This window comes from Struthio camelus, chromosome 23 (genome assembly GCF_040807025.1).
Source record: "Struthio camelus isolate bStrCam1 chromosome 23, bStrCam1.hap1, whole genome shotgun sequence".
Classification (NCBI taxonomy): domain Eukaryota; kingdom Metazoa; phylum Chordata; class Aves; order Struthioniformes; family Struthionidae; genus Struthio; species Struthio camelus.
The window spans coordinates 8,709,791-8,734,605 of record NC_090964.1 but is presented as its reverse complement, the minus strand read 5'-3'; the positions used below and the strand labels follow the sequence as shown (position 1 = coordinate 8,734,605).

General features: G+C 53.8%; 1 long non-coding RNA gene across 1 annotated transcript; it reads right to left on the bottom strand.

Annotated features, from left to right (window-relative positions):
* Nucleotides 1-1,824: 1,824 nt before the first annotated feature.
* LOC104138797 (uncharacterized) lies at nt 1,825-17,188 on the bottom strand. Its single transcript, XR_011135966.1, has 3 exons — nt 16,947-17,188; nt 6,110-6,219; nt 1,825-4,539 (listed from the first exon to the last, which is right to left on the bottom strand). It is a non-coding gene; the product is annotated as an uncharacterized lncRNA (long non-coding RNA).
* Between the last annotated feature and the right edge of the window lie 7,627 nt (nt 17,189-24,815).

Genomic DNA, 24,815 nt, shown 5'->3' with positions numbered 1-24,815 from the left:
GCCGGGCAAGGCAATAAATAAACTGCAAACTGGGCCCCGCGCTGGGAAATCCGGCAGGGCCCCATCCCGGCTGCCGCAAAGGGAGCCACCAAGCTCGGGAACAGCAGAGAAATTCGGCGCCCGGGCTTGGCGGTCCCCACGCTTCGGGTCGTTGCAGGTTGCATGCCCTTGGGGCATCCTCTCCCTCCCAGGGGCAAAACCCCCGGGACAAAGCACACGTAAGGGGTGATAAAAAAGTGACGGTAGGGCAGGACCCCCCGTCAGCGCTTCCCAAACCAGCGGGAGATGCAGCAAGGCCCCGGCCGCGACGCTCTCGGTGGGGACGCGGCAGCAGGACCCCGCGCTCCGGGGCCGCGACCAGTCCCCGCCGCGCGCCCGCGGACGCGCTTCCTCTCTGATGGCTCAATTATCAGCATGCAGCTCCTGTTTGCCCGCGGATCCTGTAATCAACGCCCGCGTCTGCATCCTGGCAAAATTAATCATAATTGCTGAAAGCAAGACGCATCGCACTTGTAACTTTGGTCCTTTAATTAGGATCCTGTAATTGGATACAGCACTCCCTGTAAATCCAATTACCTGGGATTAGAGCGCGCCGCCGGCCGACGTGGGTGGCCCCGGCCGGGACGGGGGGATGCACCCAGGGCCGGTCCCTCCGGGCTCCTTTCCACCCGTGAAAGCCACAAGGAGAGGAGCCGGGAAGGTCGAGAAGAGCAAACGCTCCCTAACGGGGAGTCGCAGCAGGGATGCTCCCCGGAGCCCCGGCTGAGCTCAGCTCAGCAAAGCCCTCGGGATTGCACGGCCTGGCCCCAGGCCGCCGCACAGCCCCAGCCGGCAGGGGCGGCCGCTCTGGCCGGGCCCCGAAAGACTCGATTATATTAAAAAAAAAAAAAAAGGGGGGGGGGATGGAGCTGTTTTTAAACTAGAGTGAACATTCATCTTTTTTAATATCCACAGATAGAAACTGTAATTGTTTCAAATGAGCACTAGGTAATTTGGGATCTCTTTTATGGTGTTTTGGACTATAACGTCCACATGCGGAAATCTCCCGGCAGTCTGGTGCAAAAGGCGAGGTTTGGGGGGGCGTATCTTTATTCTTTTATTTAAAGCTAGTCAGGAAACACAGAACAATTACTCCTCAAGCGGTGCACGCGCCCGCCCGGGTGCAGGCGCACCGCGTACGCATCCAGGCGCGTGCACGGTGGCGCTTCCCAGGTGCTGAGGGATTCGCAACGCTGCCAAAGACGAACTCGCTCGCTCGAGCGCCCCGAGCCCTGCGCCGTTTCCCAACAACGTCTCCTCCCATCTCAGGACCTAAATGTCGGCCCTAATTTTGACTGGCAGCAGCCGTGCAACGCGCTGGTCTGCGGCACTCCATCCATCTGCCTTTTAGCAAGCTGCATCCTCCCCACCGCCGCCCGGCATTAAGCCTCCCGTTTGCAGCCGGATGCCGCTTGGTGAATCCCGTTTCCACGGGAGGTCTTTGATCCTTTCCGCGCGGCCGGGTCCCGTCCTGCGTGTCTGCTGCAAACGCCACCTCCGCCCCCGGCCCGGCCAGGAGCGCCGCGGCTGACGGGGACGATGGCACCTGCCACTGCCTGTGACTCTCTCTCATTGCCCAGAAGGTTTCCCCCCCGGGCAACGTCAGCGAGGACCGCTTGCCTTGCAGCTCCTTGGGGCTACCTGACATCCCTGCCCTAGCGCGGGCCCCCGCGCCAGACCCGCCGCGTCGGTGCAGCCCCCGAGCTGCCGCCCCGCAGCCTGCCCTCCCCAGTGCGCCGCAGGGTCGCCCGAGCTGGCCACGCAGCCCAGGCCCCGGCACAGGATTTCTAGCAGACAGGTTTTTATTTTTCGTTACTTAAATCATCCTTGCAAGGCTGATGGCTCAGGAAAGCAGAGAGGGGCAGCAGACAGGCACAGACCGAGGGGTGGGCGAGGACGAGGGGAATCCCTGGCTCCGGCAGGGAGCGGCACCCACGCGCACGGATTGGTCTCTGGAGGAGAGGTTGCACTGGACGGAGCTGGGCAAACTGGTCCCCCCTGCCCCCAGGCTGGCCTGGATGCGGGCATCAGCCCAGCCACGCCGGCAAGGTGGGGAGGGGACGGCTGAGCGAGCTCTGCCACGGCTCGGCTTTGGGTGGAAGAGGGGAAGAAACGAAGAGGAGGGCAGCGAGAGCGCCTGTCGGAGCTGCCAGCAGCACCCTGGGCTTTGGAAATGCAAAACCCGGCGCCTCGGGGTGCCGGCTCTGCCCCCTGCCAGGGCCCGGCTGCACAGCACCCCTGCAGCTGCCTGCGGCGGGCACGGCTGTGCCAAGCCGGCTGCTGCCCTCTGCCGCTCACAGCCCCGAAGCGGCTGCCAGGGAAATCCTCCTCCCGGGCCAGAGCTCCCTGCTCCCCGCGCCGGGGAGCTCTGCCCGGCCCCAGCCCGGCGCAGCCCTGCTCGGGGGAGCGCAGCAACCGCCTGCAAGAGGCCAACACGGAGCCTGGGCTCGGAGACAGAATCCCTCGGGGAAGGGAAATCTCCCTGGGCTGAGACCCACCAGGCTGGGGATGAGCAGAAGGGAGCTCAGCACACCCGGCCGAGGCCCCGGCGTCCCCCGGCTTCCCGGGCCGCGCGGCCGAGGCGGGGACGGAGCCGCCGACCGCGCGCAGCCGCCTTGCTCGCGCGCTGCCCCTCTGCTGCCCTGCAAGCCTTCTGCGGGGGAGACGCGTCCCGTTTCACGGTGCAAGCGGCTCTGTTAATATAATTAATTGTATTAGTGGCTCGTGGATTATCTAATTATAAACGTGCCTAGCTTTGATTTTCCTTTTAATTAATTTGTTGGATTTGCGTGTGGCAACATCTGCTTGGGCAGAAGTCAGAGTAAGCGCCGTCTCCTCGCAGCTCGGTATCCAAAGGCAGGTCCCAAAGGAAGGGGTGGCCGGGGCTGGCGGTCTCGGGGACCAAACCCGCGGGCCCAGGGCACGGCCCGGCGGTCCCAGCCCGCCGGCAGGATTGCACGAGGCCGTGACCAGGGCAGACAAGCCGGGCTGCTGCTTGGGCCGATTTGTGCTAATCCCAGCGGCGACGCGCCTGCAGCGGGATGCGGCGAGGCAGACCAGGGACAGCGGCTCCCATCACAAATTCACCGAAGGCCACCAACCCGCAGGGCCGTGCCCTGCCGCGGGGACCCCAAGGGACGCGTCCCTGCCACGGGGACCCCGAAGGGAGTCCGGCTGCCAGACCTCACTAGAGGGCAGCAAAATGCTGCCGTTCCCAGAGCTGGTGACACCGGGCCACTGGGCCCTGGGGGCTGCTTGTCACATCGGCCTTGGGGTCACGCAGTCCCCCGTCGCCGAGGCCTGGACGCAGCTCTCCCCGTCGCTCCTGGCCTCCGCTGGACGGGGAGCTGCAAATCTCCCCAGGGTGTGCGGGAGCACCTGCGGCGGGCGCAGGACCCCGGCTCGTGCTAAAGGCCACCCAGGGACCCAGCACCACGCGGGCATCAGGCAGGCAGCGCTGCCCGCCAGGGGAGGAAGGGGCCGAAGACGGGCTCGGGGCACCAGGGACCCCAGCCCAGCTGCGCCACGGAGACCTGCGCGGTGCCTCCGGCCCGAGGCCGCAGCCTGCTCTCCCGGCTCCCACCGATTTCACACCCAGTCCCGGGTGCTGGCTGTGCCCTGCCTGCCCTCACCTCCCCGCGAAGAGGAGTCCGAACCTCGCCTGCCCTGCAAAGCCCTCGGCCAGCGGCACCGCGGGGCCGACCAGGACCGAGCCCGGGTCCCCCTCGGGCCGGTGGGACCTGGCCACCCAGAGCAGCCCGGCCATGGGATCACCGCTGCAGCCCCGGAGGGAGCAGCGGAGAAAGGCGACGAGGACCGGTCCGATGCACCACGCCTCGTAGCCGAGAAGCGCTTAACGCCTGGCCGGAGCATTTCCTAGTGCCGGCAAACTGCCGGCTCTGTTTACTACGGCAGGACACCGAGCCCTGTGCCATCTGGATCCTGTACAAGGAAGTGAGATAAATTCAGAGGCAGGGAGGCGCAGAATTTCTCTCACGCATTAAAATGCAACCGGGCATCCTTGGGAAGGAGACGAATCCTCGCCATCTCCGGAGCTGGCTCCCACCTGGCCCACACGCCCCCTCTCTCACCTCCCTATCCCCCCCGCGCACGGCCTGGCTCTAAATTCAATGCTTACAGCAGCAAACCTCTAAGGCAATTACAGGAAACACCTTGTAAACAGGCACAGATTCACCTCCTCTGCAGCAGGAATAAAAGGCTGCCAGCCGCCTCCAGCTCCGGGGAGCGGTAAAAGGCAGCGAGGAAGTCTCTGCGGAGCGCGGGCCGGGGCTCGGCAGGAGGGAGCACCGCGCAGGCAGCAGCCTGACGGGCCCGCAGACCCGGGCAGGGGCGTCCGGCGGGAGGAAGGAAGCGGAGTGCATGCACATCAGCGGGACGCGGGCCTCCAGCTCCGGGGCCCTGGGAGCGTTTGATCACCCCATGCAGGAAGCTGAAGATGACCCTGCTTTGTCCGGCATGACAGTGGGGCCAGAGTTTTGCCTGCAGAGAGGGAAAAAGAGGGAGAACAGCAGCTGGTGCATAAGTCGAATGGGTGTTGGGTCCTGCTCGCGGGAAAGTGGTACCCAGGGTCCTTCTGGAGGGCAGGGGAGGACGCAGCCCCCCCGGGGGGGACGGAGGCAATGGGTAGCGTTGGGTGATTCAGAGCAGAGAACAGCTCTCTGGTGTGCGCTGGGAATAGTTCAGCTTGGCATCGGCAGTGAAAGACGTGTTTTGGCCTCAAACACGTGTCAGCAGGCTGGAAATGGGGAGCAGAGCCCTGGGCAGCCTGTGCATCCCGCCCCACGGTCCCCTCGGCCGGGTACCAGCACCGCAGTGCCCCAGCGCGGCCACGGCTCTCGTCTGCCTGGGGGGCTCCCCGGGACCTGCTGTGCTCGGCTGCTGTGGCAGCACCCAGCACCGTCTGCGGGTGCCCAACCTTTCAGTTCTTATCTCGATAGCCAAGTGCCCTTGAGCTCGAAGGGTGGCAGATTGGTAACCGACCTCAGACCTGCCCCGAGGGATCAGGAGGGGAAGGAGAGGAAAGAAGGCATATTGCAAAACCGGGTGTAAACAGCAGGCGAGGAGGAGGGGGATTTCCCCCAAGCGGCTCATCGGGGCGCCAAGTGTTTGCACCCCACGGACGTGTGCCCTGGTGGGCACCCTCGTCCCGCACGGTCTCGCTCACCCTCGGGTCCCTTCTGAGCGCCCCAGCAGAAGTCAGCCCACCCCAGACCATCAAACACCCTCCGCAATCGAGGCAGGGGCGCCACGGAGCCTGCAGAGCTCACCAGCATCTCTGACAAACAGCTAGCAGTAGGACTGGTTGGGTTTTTTCCAAAATCACGCGTTTTGAACATTGCCCAGCCATGCGAGACCCCCACTGTGCAGCCAGCTCCCAGCCTGCCCGTGTCCACCAGTCGAGGCACAAACCCGGGAAGCCAGCAAGGATTCAAAGCTGCTTTTCTCCCAGGGTTTCCACATAGCAGTAACTATCAGTTAAAAGACCCGTGGGCTCAGCCTGACATTTTCTGGAGTCTTTTACCCTCTAACAGGTACCTCTGAGAAACGCAGGTACCTCTAATGCTGAGGATCAGAGACTAGCACCTGGGAAGATCTGGATTTTTCCACCCACATCGACATTTTAATGAAAAACAACCCCCAAACATAACATACGCAAAGAGAATGCTTTATGCTCAGTGATGAAGTTAAAACCTTCAGAGCTGCATCCCTTTGCACAGGTCAGCAAAATCATTTCTGCTCCGGTGTCTCTGCACTAAAACCATCAACTAAAAACCTCTGTTAAAAGCCCAAACTCCAACCTGTGTCTGTGCCAGGTGTAATTAAAATTTAAATCCCTTCCTCCCAACAGTATACGGTTTCCAAATGGGTACATAAGGTGCCTTCACAGCAAGCCATGGACTCCACCTTGTTAAGTGCACAGTATTTTCTTGGCCTCCTGGGGAAACAGTCAATAGTTACTTTTTAGCTGCTGCATAGAGCAGAGTGACCAGAAAGCCTCTCACGCCGCGCAGCCGTGACATTGCTCTCCATCTCATACTGCGATCGATACCTGGCCTCTGCCACCTGCCCGTGATGGACTCTGAGCTCGGCATGTTGTTCCCGCTGCCTCAGACGTGACCTTCCCTTGCAGGAGCAAGCAAGGATGATCTGCCCAAAGTCCTGTTAAATAGAAGTAGTCTTGGATTAGCTTGCGTTCCCTGGCTAGGGTAACGCTTTCGTAGCTGCCATCCACCTCTGCTGCTGTGCTCCCGCGTCCACCCTCTCTGGTCCCCCAGCGCCGGGGTACCCTGCTGCTCCCAGGCAGCAAGAGCCCATTTCACAGGCAGACACAAATACTCTGTGCACAAAGCTGCAGCCACCGCTTGCAGGGCTGTTGCTATTTTGAGGGTTTCTCCTGCTATATCGGAAGAAGAATTAAGAGAGTTACATAAGCCCATCACTCGGGATGGGTAATATTGTTTTCCTTCTCTCAAGTGACACACCAACACTAATTATATAAATCACTTTAAATGAGTAGATACAGCTAATTCTGCATGCAAACATGTCGTTCCAGCTCAGCTGTGACTTGAGGCTGACCGCAGCTAAAAATAAGGCCCTATTGCTGCAGACGAGCTGCAATTTTCAGTCATTGCGGTCTGCAGAAGGACTCTCTGCCTGTTTGGAAAGACCAAGAGCAAAGCACAATTTCCAATAACACCCTTTCCAATAACGCAAGCGATATTACTGCTTCTTTTCCCAGCTGATGCTGCAAGCCCTTCACTGCCCCAATGAGCACCACAACAGCAAATTGATTCAGTAGCCAGAGCTTGGGAGCGGAGCAGGCTCAGGCCCTCACAAATACGGTTGATGCTCAGAGTTGGTTTTGCCAACAGATACTGGAAACTCCAGCCCGGTTCAAGTTTCCTGTGCGGTAATGGGGAAGTCCAGGTTATCACCTCTCCCAGCTCAGCGGGGACAGACAGGGCCGGTTATCCCCGGAGCACCAGTCACCTCCCACGGTCCAGTCACTGCTCTTTCCCCAAGGATGCTGCTGCTCTTCAGCATGCGAAAGCAATTGCCTTTGAGAGAATAGCCGGGCTTCAGCCGGCCGTATGCTCTCCAGATAATCCCAAATGGCCTCTAGGAAAACACAGCCCCTTGATTGGATCCACAGGGTAAAGCCTGCTCCAACTGAAGGAGCAAAAATACACAAGATTATCATTATTATTTATTTGATAACCTTCAGATTTACTCAAGACCTAGGTAGGCAACATGATATGGAGACTGTTATTGCTATTAATCTCTATTATGTACTTCTAGCATTTATGAAGTGGCCTTCCTGCGGGCCGGGGCACATACTTCACATTTCTCAGACCAGAAACAAACACTGGAAAATGAAATGCTCTTAACCCAAGCTGCAGAGAGCCTTTTCCAGTCCCTCTAAGCAGGACGCACAAAGGAAAAACCGTGTGTTTCTGCCCTGGGGCTTGGCCTAGATGCTGTGACCGGCTTTGCCCTCCTCCAGCAACCCAGGCCGAGCCTCGCGTTACCGGCGCCGTGGGAGCGGAGGTCGGCCGCAGTCCCTATTCCCCCGTCTGCAGTGGCGCAGCTGGTGGCAAGCACAAAAGCCCTTGAGCCACTCTAGGAGGCATTTCCTAACTGTGCGACATTTTGGACAGTCGCCCACATTTCAACCGTAACCGGTTCTTGGCCCGAGGAGCTCCTGCTCGCAGCAGAGCTCCCGTGGGAGAGGACCCCGCTCGGGGTGGTGGCGCTTCCCGCGCCCTAGTGCCACCCTCCCTTCGAGGTGCTGCAAAAAACTGCGGCCACCCTGTATGATCATTTCTGTAGTTTTCTCCTTCCCATTAAAGGCAAGCAAGCCGAGGACCTCGCTGCACAATGAGGTGAACCGAGGTGGGATGCAAACCCCTGAGCAGACAATCTCCCCGTTCACGGACACGGCCGCTGCGCAGGGCGCCCGGCTGCTCGCCTAGAGGAGACTCTGCTCCCGCAGGGAAATGCAGCGCCCTCACCAGCGCCACGCAGGGCTCATTTGCACCTCGGCTGGGCTTCCCTGGCCACCTTCCACAAAGCAATTCACAGCCTTTCGCTTGCTGGAGGAAGGATGCGGTGGAAGCATCCCTCTGGCCCTGGGAAAGGCCCCTCAGCTGCAATGAGACCGTCCCCAGGGACATCCAGTCCGGGGCTCCCCAGCCTGGAAGGCAGCGAGAGAGACGGATGCGTCGCACTGACCTGCCGCAGGGGACTGCAGGCGCGTGTTCGTGCCCCAGGGAGAAACCCCTTGCAGAGTGAAATCAGCACTAAATGCAGCTCTGGGTAAAACGGGGGCTGAGCAACCGTCTCCCCCGCACGTTATCCACAGGACACATTAAACCTGCATGTCTGCAGGAAGCGTAGCCTCCTTAAACCTCCTCTTATCCCAAGGAAATCCATGCCGGGATGAAATAGCTCATTAAAAACGTGGTTGTGTCTCAGAGGAACCCAGAGCTGATCTTGTTTATATTGCTGTTCCAGGCCCACGGTGCAGACTTTCCATCGGCTCCTTAAACAAAACCCAGGGGTGGCATGTGCTGGGAGGAGACGTTTGGAGAAGGGCCTGACCCCCAGTGCTGCGCTCACTCTTGCAAAGAGCAGAGACACCCCGGGGTCCCCCTGCCACCTGCTGCCTTTCACCACCGAGACTTTGAAGGGGCCCCTGAGCCCAGACAGCCTCGCTGCCCCCAGCGCCCCGATCCAGGCTGCCACGTAGCACCGTCACCTTCCTTACGCGTTACTTGACAAAAGGCTTTTCCTGCCAAGCGCATTAAAAACAGGCACTCGCAAACACTGAGACACAAAATGGAGCAATAACTGTTTCTGGCGATGCTGGCTTGCCCGACCCGCAAGGTCCCACCTAACTCGGATCCCCGCTCAGGGGCTCCACTTCCAGCTCCACTGTCCTGTCCCTCCCATTGCCAGGAGCAAAGGGGCTCCCACCGCGCTCCTCCACGCCTGGGGATTGGGGAATTGCACAGATGGAGCTTGAGTTTTGCCTAAGCCTCCAGGGAGAACGACCGGAGGCTCCACAGGAATTTAAGGTACAATAACTTCCTCTTGGAGTGGGCTGATTCCCTAAAGAAAACAAGAGTAGGTTTGTTGTGTTTCAGAACAGCTTGTTCAAAAGTGGCTCTCTCCTACAGCATGGAAATCACATCCAAAACAAGGTTTGCGCTGCCTGCGCATTTAAGAAAACCAGCATCAGACGTGAGACTTTGCTCAGTAATTACACACAGCTTTCATACAAAACATCAGCAAGTTCTCCACGATTATCACCCACAAGCTGCTTTACCTTCTCTGTGCTATCCCCTGCAGAGAGTTGGTGACCTTAATCCAACTTAGTTCTTCAGGCAGCTGCCAAATGCAGGCACTGAAGCTTCCTTAGAAGATGCCCTTTCCATCCTTACTGCCATACAACTAAAGACAAAACTCGGAGACCCCAGCCCCTCTTCCCCGTAATAAGAGGAATCGGCGAGCATTGAACATCCTTTGAGTGGGAGCACGGGGCCAAAGCGTTCTTTGGCTCTATTTGTGAAGATATTTCTGAGTTTCAGCATCCAATTACAAATTATTCTTCGCCTCCCCCAGACCTTTCTTTTGTTCGTGTTGATGTGGGACTGGCTACAGCAGAGGAAAATCGTTTTCTGCCTGAAATCATTTCCAAAGCATGAGCTGCGAGATGCAGACAACCAGCTCATGCCGCACAAACCAGGCTGCTTTCTAATTAGCAGCACAGAAGCTAGCACAAAGAGACCTCGGCATTGCGCAAGAAGGCTATTTAATATGTGCACTTGCCGTAAACAGGGGACTTAGACCATCACCTGGTTAACCAAACCATCTTTCTTTGTTTGTTATTTTAATTCCTGCTCATGCTGGGTTACTTAACTATTTGATTTCTCGTTTGCACTCATGCATCTCGGCTCCAGCAGAACGCTGTGCCATGACTAACGAACAGGCCGACCCGTGATTAATTTGATTCTCTCTTTAAAGTCAGCATAGCACTCACAGGATGATGACAGCTTAGGGAAAGGCATAGAAGGAAAAAAAAAAAAAAGATCACTCTGCTAAATTATAAGGTTGCTAAAGTAAAATTCCACACGAAAGGAAGCCTCACGTTGCACAACAGCGTTTAGAGGCAGTTGCAGTCGGTGGCAAACACAAGGCAGACTTTTATCTGTAGCGGATGTGCATCCTTTCCTATCTTTCCAGGTCAGCATCGCCACCGTCCGAGAGCCTGGCTACACGTGACTGCAGAGCGCTTCCCCCGCTCCGGAGATGGCCAGGCACGTTGCGCGTTGCCCCCCGATAGAGGCGCATCCTGGCATTGCAGAACACCACCTATCACAGTTACACTCAAAAAAGAGCAAAACGCCAAGGGTGAATGCCCCAGGTTGCAGCCCGGCTGCAAGCTTAGTGCAGCGCTCCCAGCGCTGGGCAGCAGCAACAGCTCGCCGCCCGCTCGCCTCCCACTGCATGGGTTGGAAAATTCCCCCTGATGTCGCTTAATCTGCCCCAGTAGCAGGGCTATATAAAAGCAGGGCTTTTCAGATTAAGGTCTAATCTATTTATAGTGAGCCAAGGAACGGTGTGCTTCAGGACAGGGCTGCTGCTCGTCTGCTTCCTGGGGAATTGCAGGGCTGCAGTTATAAATAAAACGGAGGTCACCTCCCCATCAGTCCGGGTAAAAGTAAAACCTTCCCTGCTAAGTGCAGAAGTGCTACCAGCGGCACTGGCTCACCCCAGGAGCCAGTTCCTGTTACTGATCCCTCATGGGAAGCGTTTTCCTACTGCCCAAACAAATGAGACGACTCCACTTCGCACCGCCTGCTACAACGGCGCGTGTCAGAGTCGGTTCAGATGCCCTCACTGACGGAGGTCCCGGCTGCGCGGCGGACAAGGAGCCCCGCTGAGCCGGGGGGCTCCGTGCCTCAGCGCGAGCTGGGGTTGAGGAGTCACCTCCAAAGCAAGGTTTTGTGCCCGTTTCTGCTGCAGAAGCCAGGGGACAGTCGGACAGTCGCAGGGTGGGCCGCATCCTGCGCTGTGCACCGGCCGTAGAAACCGTTCAGCTCACAGCATCCTTATTACTGGCAATAAACCAAGAGGCAGAGCTCCATTTCAGAGCCTTGGTGAGATAACCAGCCAGCAGAGAAATCCTCTTTTCTGACTTCTACGCTGCTCTGGAGCTGCAAGAGCAAGAAAAAAGCGCCCTCGGCTCGACCCGTCAGCCCTCTCTGCACACAAAAGCACTTGAACAGTTCAGCAACCCCGATGCACTTTCTCAGCGCCGCAGTAACAACCTCGCGGCACAGAGATCCCGCCGCTCTGGAAGGGAGTGCCAGAGCCGTTTAGGTTCAGCTGCCAGAGCAGCGGCAGTGCTAACGAGGCCCTGCTAATTCAGAGGGACGGGAGCAGCGAGCAGAGGTCGCGAGCTGCCTGTAGACACTTTCGGTGATTTGCTGCAGCCCTCGCACAACCTCAAAACACAAGTCTTTGTGGGATCATTCACGGTGAGACCGCAGGCTTCGCTGTCTATCTCGGTTCACAAACCTCCGTCGTGACCCGAAACGACGGCTGCGGTGCAGGGACCCTCCAGCGATCCCCACCGGCCCGAGCAGCGCCGGTGCCCAGCACACTGTTACAGGGCCACCTGATCCACCTTCCCCAGCCTACGCCAGCGGCTAATCCACAGCCTCGCAGGAGAAAGGGAGAGGGGTTGAACAGCAATGAGCTAAACCGTAGCACTCTTCCAAGGTCCACTCATACACCAAAATCTATCGCAGCACAACGCTGCCACAGAGACCACGGGGGTCTTGGTAATCCAATTGTGCCCTTCTTCTCAAAAGGAGCTGAGGATCCTGCTATGGCCAACAAACTGAGGGCAGTTCTCACATCTCAACGGACTTGCTTCACATGGCTGGGTGTCCAGATACTGCTGCCCGACTGATAAGCATCTCACACCCTCAAAGTTAATAGTTCAGCCCAAAAGACCAGTCTCTGAATTGCACTAGAGGCCAGCTTCCGAGGCACCAAGGAGTCCTACCGAGACAAAAAACCCTGGTTCACCTTGGAGCATTGCCCATCCTTATGCTCAGGCTTCCCCTGCAAGCAACCCCCTGCTCCCAACGCAGCCGCAGCCCGCACAGCCTCAGTGGGGACCGATCACCACGGAAAAGGGATTCCCCTGTGCAAAGGATCCCATCCGCGCTGCACTTAAAACTAGGGGCACGGAAGCTGCTTCCGAGCACTGCGTGCCCTGGAGCAGAGCCAGGAACGCTCGTTCCCTGGGGCAGCCTCGCTTCCACCATGGCGGCGGCTGCTGCCAGTGCCATCCTGCAAAAACAGAAAGGGGAACCCCAAGAGGAACCTCATCCCCACGAGCAGCCTGCCGCAAAGGATTGCAACGTGCAACGTGACCCGAGGCAGGGAGCGAAGGACAGCCGGGCTGCCTAGTCCCCAGTCCTGCATCTGGAGGGCATTGCTCACCTGCGTGCATGCCTCTGCCCAAGCTCATGGGCTGCAAGGGTTTTGGTACTCCTGTGCCGTAGCAGTCACAGCAGGCATTAATGAGAAAGAGAAATATCGGATGGAAAACCACAGGGACAAGGACCACCGGCAGTATGGGACAACCCCCACCAGCACCACATTCAGCGATACCAGCAACCCAACTCCACCCAAGCTTCTGGGGCATTTAGTCACTGCTTTCAACTCCTTGATCGCAAAAACCAGCCACAGCTTTGCACCCAAATCCCCATTAAACCAAGAGGTGTTTCTCCCAGGTAAGAGCTGCAAGTCCGTGCGCCCTGGAAAGTTCCCCTTTCGAGGTGACTTCTGAAGCTGCTGAGACCCAACATCCGCAGGATTTTCCCTTACAATAATAATCCTGCTGAGATTAACTTAATCTCCGGGTGACTCATTTGCCTCCCTGTGTCCCCTGCCCTAATTACGGTGACACTCCTCACCCTCTTGCTGGTGATATCTCCCTGAGCATTCACACTTCACATCAGCCCGTTCCAGCCCTCTTTACTGCTTCCCCAGGCCTGAAAACCCCTGCCCGGCTGCAGGTGTGAGCACATCTCCGTGCTGGACAGGGATCACTCTCACCTCCTACAGGAGCCAGCACCCGCTAACCTCTCTGGTCTACAGCAGCCCTTGGACAGATTCAGATGAACGGTCTTGAGGCAAAGGGCTCATTTACCAGCCCTCTGAGTGCTTTATCTGTTCTTTATTTCGTATTTCTCTTTGGAAAATGAAGCAATGCCTTTCCTTTCCCATTCCAGCTCCTTCCCCTGTGGGTTACATCACTGCATGGGACAAAGTACCCAAACTGCTTCAAAATCAACAAATTCCTCATATGATAACTCATCCAGCACCTCCCTTCTCTGCATATCAGGTGACTTACTAATTCCCCTGCTGGGGGCAATCCAGCCCTGCCTCAGGCACCTTCTGAAAGAGCAAAAATTGTCAGTGATTAAGCTGTCTTTAAGGTGAGAGATGAATGTTGAGCAGGGACCAAGCTTCAACCTGCAATTCCCACGTAGCAGAACCCCACACAAAGCACTAGGCATTAACAACACTTGTTCACTCGACATGAACCAAATGTGGCCAAACTCCCAGAAGAAGCTGCTGAAGCCAAGAAATTAGCAACACTTCAAGACGAAGCATATGTTTATATGCATAACAGTGAATCATCTTACAATAGTTAAATGCACACAGAAAAACAAGGGGAAAAAAAACACCCTCATCCTTCCTGCTTTGAATAAGTCTTTATTGGGGATCGGGATGAAACCTTAACGGTGGGGGGGGTGGGGGGACAATGGGGACAACTCTATCTAGCGGAGGGTACCTTTCTCTGAAGACCTTAGTGTGGACAGCAACTGCAGAACAGATATGTGATGGACAACTTCTTCCCATTCCACCATGTGCATCTTTTAAACATGGAAAACATAACATCATGGGTTAAAATCAAGGACCCCAGAGATCGCCATTTTCAACCATCACCTCCTCTCCATCCCATATACAAATAACATCTTCCTCTCAAAGGGCAGGAAAAGGCAGGTCTCAAATCTCACACTGCAGCCAGCTAAAATGAAGTCTTGTTTATCTAAGCCACTGCCAGGAAGCCTCTTCCTTGTGTCCTCACTTCAACGGTGCCTTTCCAACCTCATTCTTTCATTGGCAAAAAACAGGTCACCATCTGCTGTCCCTACTGACTCTGGCTACATGACAGTGCCTGCCTCTGCAGGAGATAAAACAACTACTCTGCAAAGCACTTTCCCTAACGCATGCTGGGGAGCACAGACAGATTCACTCTCCCAACCAGGTGACCAGGCAAGGACACCAGCCACAGGGATGATTGCTGTCACAAGGAGGCCTGCAGGCTATGAAATAATGACCGAGAAAGTCTGCCACATTCATCAGCGTGCCCCCGGGAGACGGGAGATCTACAATCTCCACCTGCAAGGCTGGAATTCGACCTGCCTGTCTTTCCACTTCTATTTTCTGTCCTAAAGTCCACAGCCACCTACTCCCACAGCTGCACAGCATACAAGCCAACGCGAAGCGCTCAAGCGGGCAGCCAAGCTGAGCCAAGATGATCTGGGCTGGCATCCTCCCATCTCCTGCTGCTTCCCCGACAGGCCTTCCCTGGGATGGAGAATAGCCGCACAAGAAATTTGTTCCCAAATCCTTTCCCCAATGAACTCTCCCTGTTTTCTTTCCCTATAGTGAGCTGCCTTGCCCCTGCAAGAAGGAACACTGGAGAAAAAGCCATCCAGGTAGTTGGGATTCTGTAACAAATCAGGGAACTGCTGGAAAGCACTGGTCTGGCAAGAAACGACACTTCTGCAGGGACGTGCTGATTTCTCCTAATGCCGGTCCTACTAAGTCTCCCTGACCAGGACAGCACAGACACTCAAAACAAGAGTGAGCAATCCCACGTAGCCAGTGCTTCAAACAGGCTCATTAAAGATGGACGAGGGATCTGAACGTACATCTCTCATCTCTGAGATGCCCGTTGAGCATCTGCCTACTTTGTAAGGCAAGTCTCTCCTCTGCCTGGTGACTATTTCACTGCGCGTGCGAAGGGATCCAGTCTCCTCCAGGAACTCCACTTTGCCAGCCAGCGGCAACAGCAATTCATGTTTGGATCTGATTCAAAGCAGGGACTTAAACCCGCATCCCAGACAAGTGCCCAAGCCCTTTGGCTTCCTGAAACCAGATGATTGCTCCTGTTCGTGGGGATAAGATTTCAAAGCGCTGGGTTTGACCTCAAAGCACCACTGTCTGCTGCTCCTGAGGATGGAAAAAAACAAGAGGAGGCAAGCAATAGGAAAAAAAAAAAAGGTAAAACATCCATAGCACATAGGTTGCATGCCATGTGACTGATGAACCAAAGGACCCTCTTCCTCCTTGGACAGAAAGGGAACAGAGATTATAATCTGGTATTTTAACCTCACTGGTCTACTGGTAGGTGTCTCATCTTCTGCTGAATTCTGGAAGAACCTTTCAGCTATAAAGCATGGGAGATAACAGCCTGCAGACTGCCGCACCAAGGCAGTGGGCAATCTGGTTATGCAGAGCATGCAGGTCTCTCCCTTTTCCATTAGGACGGGACATCCACAGTGACAGCTACCACAGAGGGAAAGCGCAACTCTGCCCTTGCCACGCTAGCGTAACATGAGCTCATCTAACCCTGCCCAGCTCCAGCGATGCTTTGCTGCTTTAAATCTGAATCTGTATTCCCCAGACCTCCTTCACCTCCTCTTTTCTGGGCTAACCTAAACCTTTGCTAACTGGAGTGAGCTGCGGCAAGAGTGAGCCCATAAATATGCCCCACTGCTTCTACATTCATTCTTTGCCTTGATGAAGCCATTTAATGCTGCCATGCATTCTTCGCAATAACACTTCGCATCTATCCCTGCATATTGGCATGTCATGCCGGTTGCCATGGCAATGGACTGTTTGGAGGAAGAAGGGTTTATTATCAGTTTTTCTGTTGAATAAAACCTTGGATGAAATTTATTTTCCTCACTGCTCATGCAAAATGTCACAAATTTGTTTCTGACCCTGCTGAAGCTCACTCTGTGTTTGCAGATTATCCAGGCCAACTTTCAAAGCAATATTTTCTGCCACCACTGAGGGAGCCTAATGCCCACATCTAGCCAGGGTAACGTCTGAATCCCCATTAACAGCTCGCCTGGGCCCTGGGGTAAACCACAGAGAGCTGCATCCTGGAATAAAGCTCATCTGGACACTTCCCAGACACTTAACAAACATGCTAGCTGTTGTTAATTAAACGGCAATCAGCTTTCCTACAGACCAGAGCTCTCTGGGATTAATCCTGCAAGGTGCAGAGTGCTTTCTCGTGAGCCTGTTCACGTGCTCCACGACAGTACGGAGAGGTTGCAGAGCTACAAGATGTTCAGTACCTCGTGAATTAGGCCCTCAGGCTGAATATCAGAAATGCAGAGCAGCAGGTTTATGAGTCAGTTCTAGGAATGTGAGAAAACTGGGTAGGAAACGGCCAAACAAATTGCAGATTTTTTTTTTCTTTTAAACTTTCTGTGTTGCCATGCCAGGGACCCTTCCCACGCAGGCCAATTCTCCCCTCTCCCCTTACATCAAAAGCTCTTCAAGATTTGTTCCCATCACGCTTTCAGGCTGATGTACTCCCCAGTGTACAATCTCCGAAATACAATGAAGTGACTTGGGAGACGCTCTAGTGTTTTTACCAGAGTTTTAGAAGTCAGCAGGGGAACAGAAACACACAGAAATCAGAACGCTGCAGAGTAACACGGGTGAGTTGGTCTCCTCTCTCCCAGAACCGGAGAATCCCAGAAACGCTTGCTAACCTGCACCGCGCAGCCAGGTAACAGTCGTTAGCAGATGGGCGCTGCGGGCTCCAGCCGAAGGCGCTGTGACTGCGACCACGAGGGAAGGCAGCTACTCACAAAATCAAGAGGAAGATCTCCAGAAGTGAAAATTCAACTTCGCTGCAGCCAAGCGAGCCCTGCCTCAGCACACGCTTGGGCAAAGAGCCCTTCCTGGAAAAGCAGGAAGAGTGTAATAAAAATCTCAGGTTTCATCCCCAAAGTGTTGCAAGCTCTTTGCAGAGGAATCTGCCAGCAGCGAGGAGGCACCGAGTGCTGCCAGGACCAGCTCTGGCACAGCAGCTCGTTAAGCCAGGGCCCATCGCTCGCAGCTCCCCGTCCCTGCTCTGCAGGCCCCAGCACGTGCTGCTCCATCTGGCCCCAAGCAGGAGAGCCACTCTGCCGGGACACGTTAGCGTGCAGCACGACATGCCGCGCTCGCCACATGCGCACAGTCAGCGCCTGCAATCCCCTTTCGTTCCCCTCAGATGACTCAGTCCGTGTGTCTCAAAGCATCGCTGGGATAAATCCCCGCAGTAGAGGAGAGCACGGTGCAACGGGAATTTGCTGTTCATTCCTTGGCAAGACGAAGGCAGGTGCTCAACCAGATGGCAGCAACTCAGATGAGCAAGACATTAAAGACTTATCCAATACTAACATCGAAGGAGCCGAAGCCCACAGACTCCTCCATAACCTAGAAGAAAAGTTATTCATGAACATACCCCTTTAGGCCATGAAACCACCCGCGCTGGGCTCTGCCACCCCTGTGTCCATCTCACCTCTCTTAGCTGGCAAGGACATCCTGCTAAGGGATAGCAAGAGACCTTGGTGGGTCTGGACCTGTCATCCTCAGCCAGGTGACAAATACGTCCTTGTCCCCCTCTGGGACTACGTTCAGATTGCACAAGGCAAGCGGCAGATGGGAAAGCCAGGCTGCAGCCGAACTGGGAATAGCATCCATATAGCCGGTAATCACAAAATATAGCTGCAGAATTCAGACAGGCTGGGATGTCACCCAGCATACAAGGGATGGATTAGACTTCTAATTACACTCTAAGGTTGACAGAGGCAGCCAAGTTAAAATACCTTTGATCTGTGGCACATCTTCCATTGCTTGTAAGGGGAGGTTTACAAAGGTCAAGCCATGAAAGAGCCAGTATCCCAGTGAAATGGAGACCTCTGGAATCTCTCCTCTAGCAGCACATTCAGCTCTGGGGCCACCCTGGGATGATCTCTCCAACACAAGGAAGAGTCAATGCTATTTTAAAAGTGAAAGTTTGCGTTCTGCAAGCTTCTGCAAGGACTAGTCCACAACTGAGGAACTCACTGCCTCTGTTGCTAAGAATTACCTCTGCCTTGTCACTCCCCAGCAGGCTCGTTCCCAGCAAGGCTACCGACACAGGGAAAGGCCCTCCAGAGCCTGTGCTATTTCAGCTTCAGAGATACCTTACGCATGTCCTAGTAGAGATGAAGGAAAAAAACCTCATGCATGCAATTTCACCAAAAGCAGCTTTGACTCTTTTAACAACTCTGCTCATTTGAAGTCCGGTGTGGCTTTCACATAGCCAGGTGACAAAAACAGAACAAGAAACCAGAAACAGAACAGACCAGAACACAATCCCAGGTGGCAAACACAAACAGCAAGCAAGCTGCTCATCTGGATGCAACTAGCGGCAGGGGACGGGACAGGAAGGTCTGTAACCTTCCTTCTCCTCGGCACAGGACACCCCAGGAGCGGCCATGCAACCACTCACTCCTCTGTCCAGCTCCTGCCTGTCCAGGCATATGAGCCGCTGCTTCGTGTTTGAGGGACCACCCTGCCACAGCACATGGGTGCAGGTGCTCTACCAAAAAGACAGTACAGTCTGAGCTTGTCATACACAGCTTGCCACAGGCAGAGCATCTCCTTACGGCACACACGTGCCGTGGGCTCACCAGCTCTTGACTGCATCGCGAGCGCTGCCCAACTGCAAAGCACTGTCGCTGCACAGAGAGCGAGGAGCTGCAGAGCCAGACGCAGAAGTCCGACCCACAAAGACCATGTGCGAAACTTATGTGGAGCCCGAGGGCTGCACATATTTCAGATGTTATACTGTAGATTTAAAAGGTCACTGTCCTCAGCATCAGTAAGTGTTTGCCCTTGAAACATCCTTGTCAAGGGAATAAGAATCATTTCCTGCCTGAATTCTGCCAAGGCATCCATCTGAAATTCCTTCTTTGTCTCGCACCAAATGCGAAACATGCATTAAATCGACACCCCTGGTGTTTTATTACCCTTTTCTCACTAGAGAGGCAGTGCTGGATTCCATGCAAGCGGGAGAAATTCCCTCAGCCTTTAGCTCTGATAACCACTCTCATCTGTTTTCTGCTTCAGCTACATAGCAAACGTGAGGGAGACTCAAGTTTATAATACAAGTTTTATGAAGCATGGAGATATGACATAATGATGGAAACGTGGTAATGGGAATGGATTCAGAAGGCAGCGTTACAGAGAGCTCCATGCAGACAAGTGCCCCTGCCAATCTCCAGCCAGGAAATCACTTTAGAAGTCTGCAAATATATTTCTTCCACTTCTTGTGGGAGGTCCTGAGAAGCTATAGGTTTAATGTTGCTCCATTTCTACCATATATTGATCAGATATTGGTGTTCTGGAGCAGCAGAGAGCTATTATCAATAGGACAATACTCCTTTCTGCATTAAGCCCTGCAAACAGTGCAGTCAGAAGCCCTCAAAGGCTGACTCAAACAGCAATTACTTTCTGTATTATTGCATTTTCAATATGAGACTGATCTCTAAGAGGTTACATTCATTCTCATCATCAAAAATTGCTACCTGGATGAATGTCAGTATTAGCCCCAGCAGTCAGACAGCAAGGGCAGAACGGGGAGCTCATCTGGCTGCATGACCAGCCAGACCTCTGAACCAGCCGTCAGGCTTACTGCAAGAAGTGAAGCTGAAAGAGGACGAAGAAAGTCCAGTGGAAGAGAAGGGCTGGGAAAAAGCCCAGGAAAGCGTAGTTGGTGCAGGCAGCGATGCGTGCCTTGGCAGAGAGAAATGTCCCGAGAAACTGATTAGGAGTCCCAGACTTTGGGTCTTACAGAAGTGCTAAAGGTAATAATTCACATCCTTTCAAAAATGAGAAAAGGGACGGCTGTGAATCACTCATCGCAGCTCAGATCACCAGCAACATGGTCTAACCCAGCTCCTGCATTTTGCAGGAAACCAGAAAACCAAAGGTGAGGCCTCAGTGGGTGACAGGAGATGGTGAAAACAGCCAGAGTCACTGGAGAAAAGGCTGAGATATTGCTCCCCTCATCTCACAGCTCACCATTACCACCTTGCTGCCAGAAGAGACCACAGCCCCCCTGCCTGGAAAGACCGTGTGAACACTCAGCAAAGACACCCAGGCTAGCACAAACCAGTCCTGTCTGCAGGTTACACATCTCTTGCCTCGCTTCACCTGCAGAGCTGAGGTGCACACAGCGCCCAGCTGCTCGAGGAGGCCTGGACGGCAGCCTTCAGGAGGCAGGGACATCGCAAGCCACTGCAGCACTGTGCGGGGACTGTCTGAATCCTCTGTCTCAGAGCTGAATCACTCCCACTTGGCTTCAGTTTGTAAGCTGGACCTGAAATTAGGCCCTTAAGGAGAAGGGCAGAAAAGAGCATAACAGCTCACAAACTACAGTGGAATCCAGCCAGGACCTTGTGCCTGGCACCTGAATGCCAGTGTTTTAGAGGAAAGAAAAAGCTCCCTGTTCATTCGGGCTGCTCCAAGAGTTGCTTCCAAATGAGTATGTTTCCACAGCTCAAAGGGCCGGGCTGGAAGGGGCAGGAAGGGTGCGGGAAGGAGGCAAGGCTGAAATCTGCTGGAGTGCTTTCTGGTGCATTGATCTACAAGACAAGAGGCACACACACAGAGAGTAGAGACACTAAAACAAAACTCCTGGTTGCCGTCTAGCTAAGACACATTTCTTCTATGCTGCAGTAACTGCTTCCTATAATCAATTCAGCGCTGAGGCCAGGGAACAACAGAACATGATTTGTCCCCAAAACAAGGAGCTGATTCAAATTGTTCTGGAGGTGGAGGCAGCCTCCTCTTATCCCAGAGCGGCCAGGATCCAGGAATTGCCAGGTACGCCACAGAGCCTCTCCCAGGCAGGGCCAGTTTTTTCTAGCCTCCATATTTCTGGAGCAAGGAGGTATTGGCAGCAAGCACCGCTGCCAGGGGGAAGGCTGGCCCAGTGACTTGCTGAGTGAGCAGAGCCCTGCCAGGTGCAAGGGAAAGGGCAAGCAGTGCTGCGGGATGCCTGCGATGAAGCCCAGATCCATTTGTATTCCACAGGATCCTCTCCTCTGCCTGCTAGTACAACAGACGACGGGTCTCCCTCAGAAATCAAGACTGGGATGAAAAGCTCAGCAACTGCTCTGCTCAGCAGAAATGCTGTTTCTATTCAAGCTCCTGTGGCTGAGCCCTCTTGCAGGGAATGGATTTTGCCACCGTGCTGGTTTGTTAGACTGTGGTGAGCAAGGGCTTACCAAGATTCAGCACGAGGGAGATGCAGGAGCACTGCTCTGCAAGCATCTGAGCTTCCCCCTCTCCGAAGGACGCAGCGTTGCTCTACAGACTGGAAACCCCAAGAGCTCCAAGGCAGCTGGGCAGCAGTTTGGTGTCAGAAGGCCGACAGCTGGTAGTGTCACAGTATGACACTGCAGCACAGAGGAGCAGATAGCAGTTTCTAATTGTAAAAGCTTGATGAAATTGCTTTCTAAATCTCACTGTTTTTGAGCTGATCTGATTTTTGAACCCAGCCACGATTCTCTGTCACACAGGACCAGCAATTTCTTCTTCAATTTCTCTGCAGTCTCTCCAGAACACAGCATGGCAGATTTCCTTAATTCACATTATCAGCACCATTTGCCTCATGAAAGACCGAAAGACCACCCGAGATTAACAGAAAAGCTGTTGCCCTTTGGGTTCTCCCCTTTCACAGGCTACACGATGCCTCTGCTTTTACACTCTTACCATAGGAGCTGGGCAGAGTTTGAATCTGCTGCCCAGCAAATGAACGATGCATGCAAAGCTCTCTTAAGGAGCAGAAAATCTATTCCCTTCCTAGGCTTTTAGACGCCATGGATAATTGATACATGATTCTATGAGATAAAGAAATAAACCATTCTTCCTTCTGGAGGCCCCTTCTCCCTCTGACTCTCAGAGCTGGGTAGCCTCTGACCTTGAGTTCTTGCATTAATGCCTGTACACAGCCAGACAGGGATATCACACACGCACTCAGCTCATCTCCTGGGGTTTCTCTTTCTTCTGCCCCTGAATAATGGCAGCTTTGTCCTCTAGTAAATGAAGGAGCAGCCAGTTTATTGCAGACCCAGCTTGTTCTCAAAGATAAACCCAGTGAAAAATGTCACCTGCTGATTTGATCCGCCCTGTGTGCCACTTTAGCAGCTGCTCTATCCCAAACACCCATTATCATCAAACAGGTGGAATAATAGAAGTGTATACAGTATATATACATAAACATGAGAGCTGGAGAGAAGATGGCATTTCATCTCACAGCACTGCAGGCCTGGCTTAGAAAGCTGCTTTGTTTAGGAGCGACAACAGCCCAGTTTCACAAAGAAGCATCAGCACTGCCCTGTTGGCATTGCAGCATCTGAGGACAAAATTCACAGGGCAAGTTAGACAGGTCCCCAGCAGATAAATCGCAGAGGTCCATGCACCAAAGCAGGATTTTCAGCAGTGATATGGGTCTGGAGGGAAGTGCCTCGGCAGAAGCGCAGAGCTGTCTCAGAATTGAATCCTGGAGGAGTTGAATGCATGTCTGCGCTTAAGGAAGCTGTAGGGGGTCTGGTGCTGTGTCAGTTACTACATAGCTATGGGGCAGGGGAGGTAAGAGAAGCGGGAGCGCTGCTTGCAAAATAGCAGCTGGCCAGAACTGCCTCCAGTCCGAGGTTTCACTAGAAGACTCAATTCTGTGGGCACCAGAATTCATTTAAAGCCATTTCCAAGCAAAGGCAAACAGTTTAATTCTGCTGCCCTTTGGCAACCCTGCTTTAATTTCTTACTGAGGTCCTGAAATAAATGAAAGGCTTGAATTGAGCTTAGCAGCACACAAACAGGAAAGCCATATGATAAATTACCTTTGCAGGCATGAAGGATTCACCTGGGATACTATTACCTAGTAACCAGGAAGCAACCGTGGGTTATCAGCGTCACATCTAGCTTTTGCGAGCGCAGCTTTCAGCTATGATGCGAGTGTGTGGGAGATACCAGCTCTCATTACTCCCAGAAAAAGCAGCTCCAGTGGCTTCACCCGTGGGGTGATGTTAAAGGAGTCCTATCAGCAGCAGTAGTATTCTGAGACTTGGCAGCTATCTGCAGCCCTCCTGGGGTGTTTAAATTTACTGTCATCATTAAGGACAAAGACGCAAATGTCAAATGCAAGGCATCCTGTAATGGATTTAATGCAGGCTGGAGAGGAGTTAACTGAAAATGCAGAGCATTCATCTTACTTTAAGTAATTACGCTTGCAGGAAGAATACTGCTACCAAAAGCAAGTCTGTTGTAATTTCTGTCACCTTTCTCCTGACCCCTCTCCTATTTAAAATTTCTGGCTAGCCTCACAGAAAGGAAAGCAGGACTGGCTCATTAATGAAGGTAGAAGGAAAACTACAGCAGGTTGGGATGGAGTCCACACGGTAATCAAAACAAGGCTTTGTAGTTAGCACTGAATTCCTGCTGTCTCAATTACGTTTGTGGAGCCCACCCCGTGCTGTACTCTGCTCTGCTATGGTGAGACTTTTCTTTGTGCCTTATTGGCTGCGCAGAGTGGTACTGTGAAAGCAGTTTCCTTGACAACGTTTTTTTTTTTAATGGAATCTTTTCTTGCCCAACTCTACGGCTGCAAGATCAGGACTGACTTTGAATCCCACTTGCAAAGATGTCACGAATACAAATCAGAATTACACCAAAAAAAACCACTCCCCAAAAGCCATAAAGAAAGGTCCCTGCCCCAAGTAGCTTACAGTGTAACCAGACAGGATTGTGGAGGAGCTAAAGAAGCAGTTGTGAAGAGAGAGGCTAAATATCATTAAGCTGTGCATTTATGTGGCTCTTCCTCCAGATTTCTTTCCATTGGCCTGAAAACATTTTTGCTATCATTCATCTTGTTCTCAGTGTCCAAGGACATGGAAAGAAATCTATGGCTTACATCTACCCCACAATAAGCTATTCCAACACTGGTCACACAGCAGGTGCTCTGCAGTACAAAACACTCCCAGCTGATTCCCCAGTGGCATCAGCCAGCCCCCTCCATCCCTAGGGAGTCTATCAAATCTGCATTTTCTCTCTCCTGCGCCTGATCTGATGGCAGGAGACCCACTGATTTTCTTCCTGCCTCCCAGTAACAAAAGCAAAAAGCATGTACCGTTCTTAGAACTAGCCAAAGGTTTTCCAGCAGAACAGCTGCTCCCCTCCTGCTAAATGCTGAAACGATGGAATTGAAGCTTTCTGCAGGAACACATCGATCCCATCATAGTTTTCAGCAAAGCAGGAGGCTTGTCTGGATTCCTAGCACTTTGCTTCTCTACCCAAGCTCCCAGACAGCCTGGGACCCCAGGCAGCAGGGCTGAGCAGCAGCAAGGATTAGAAGTCAACAAGCTGCTGCTGCTAGTTTAAACATTTCTCCCAACCCTGCTCGGAGCCCAACTGATGGGCTCCGTTGCCCTTTTCTCTAGGAAGTTCTTGTTTGGGTCTTAAAGCCATTTATATTCTATGCAAGAATGTCCTCTTCCTTTTTACTATTGAAAATTGTTTACATCAGAAACAAAGGAGCACAA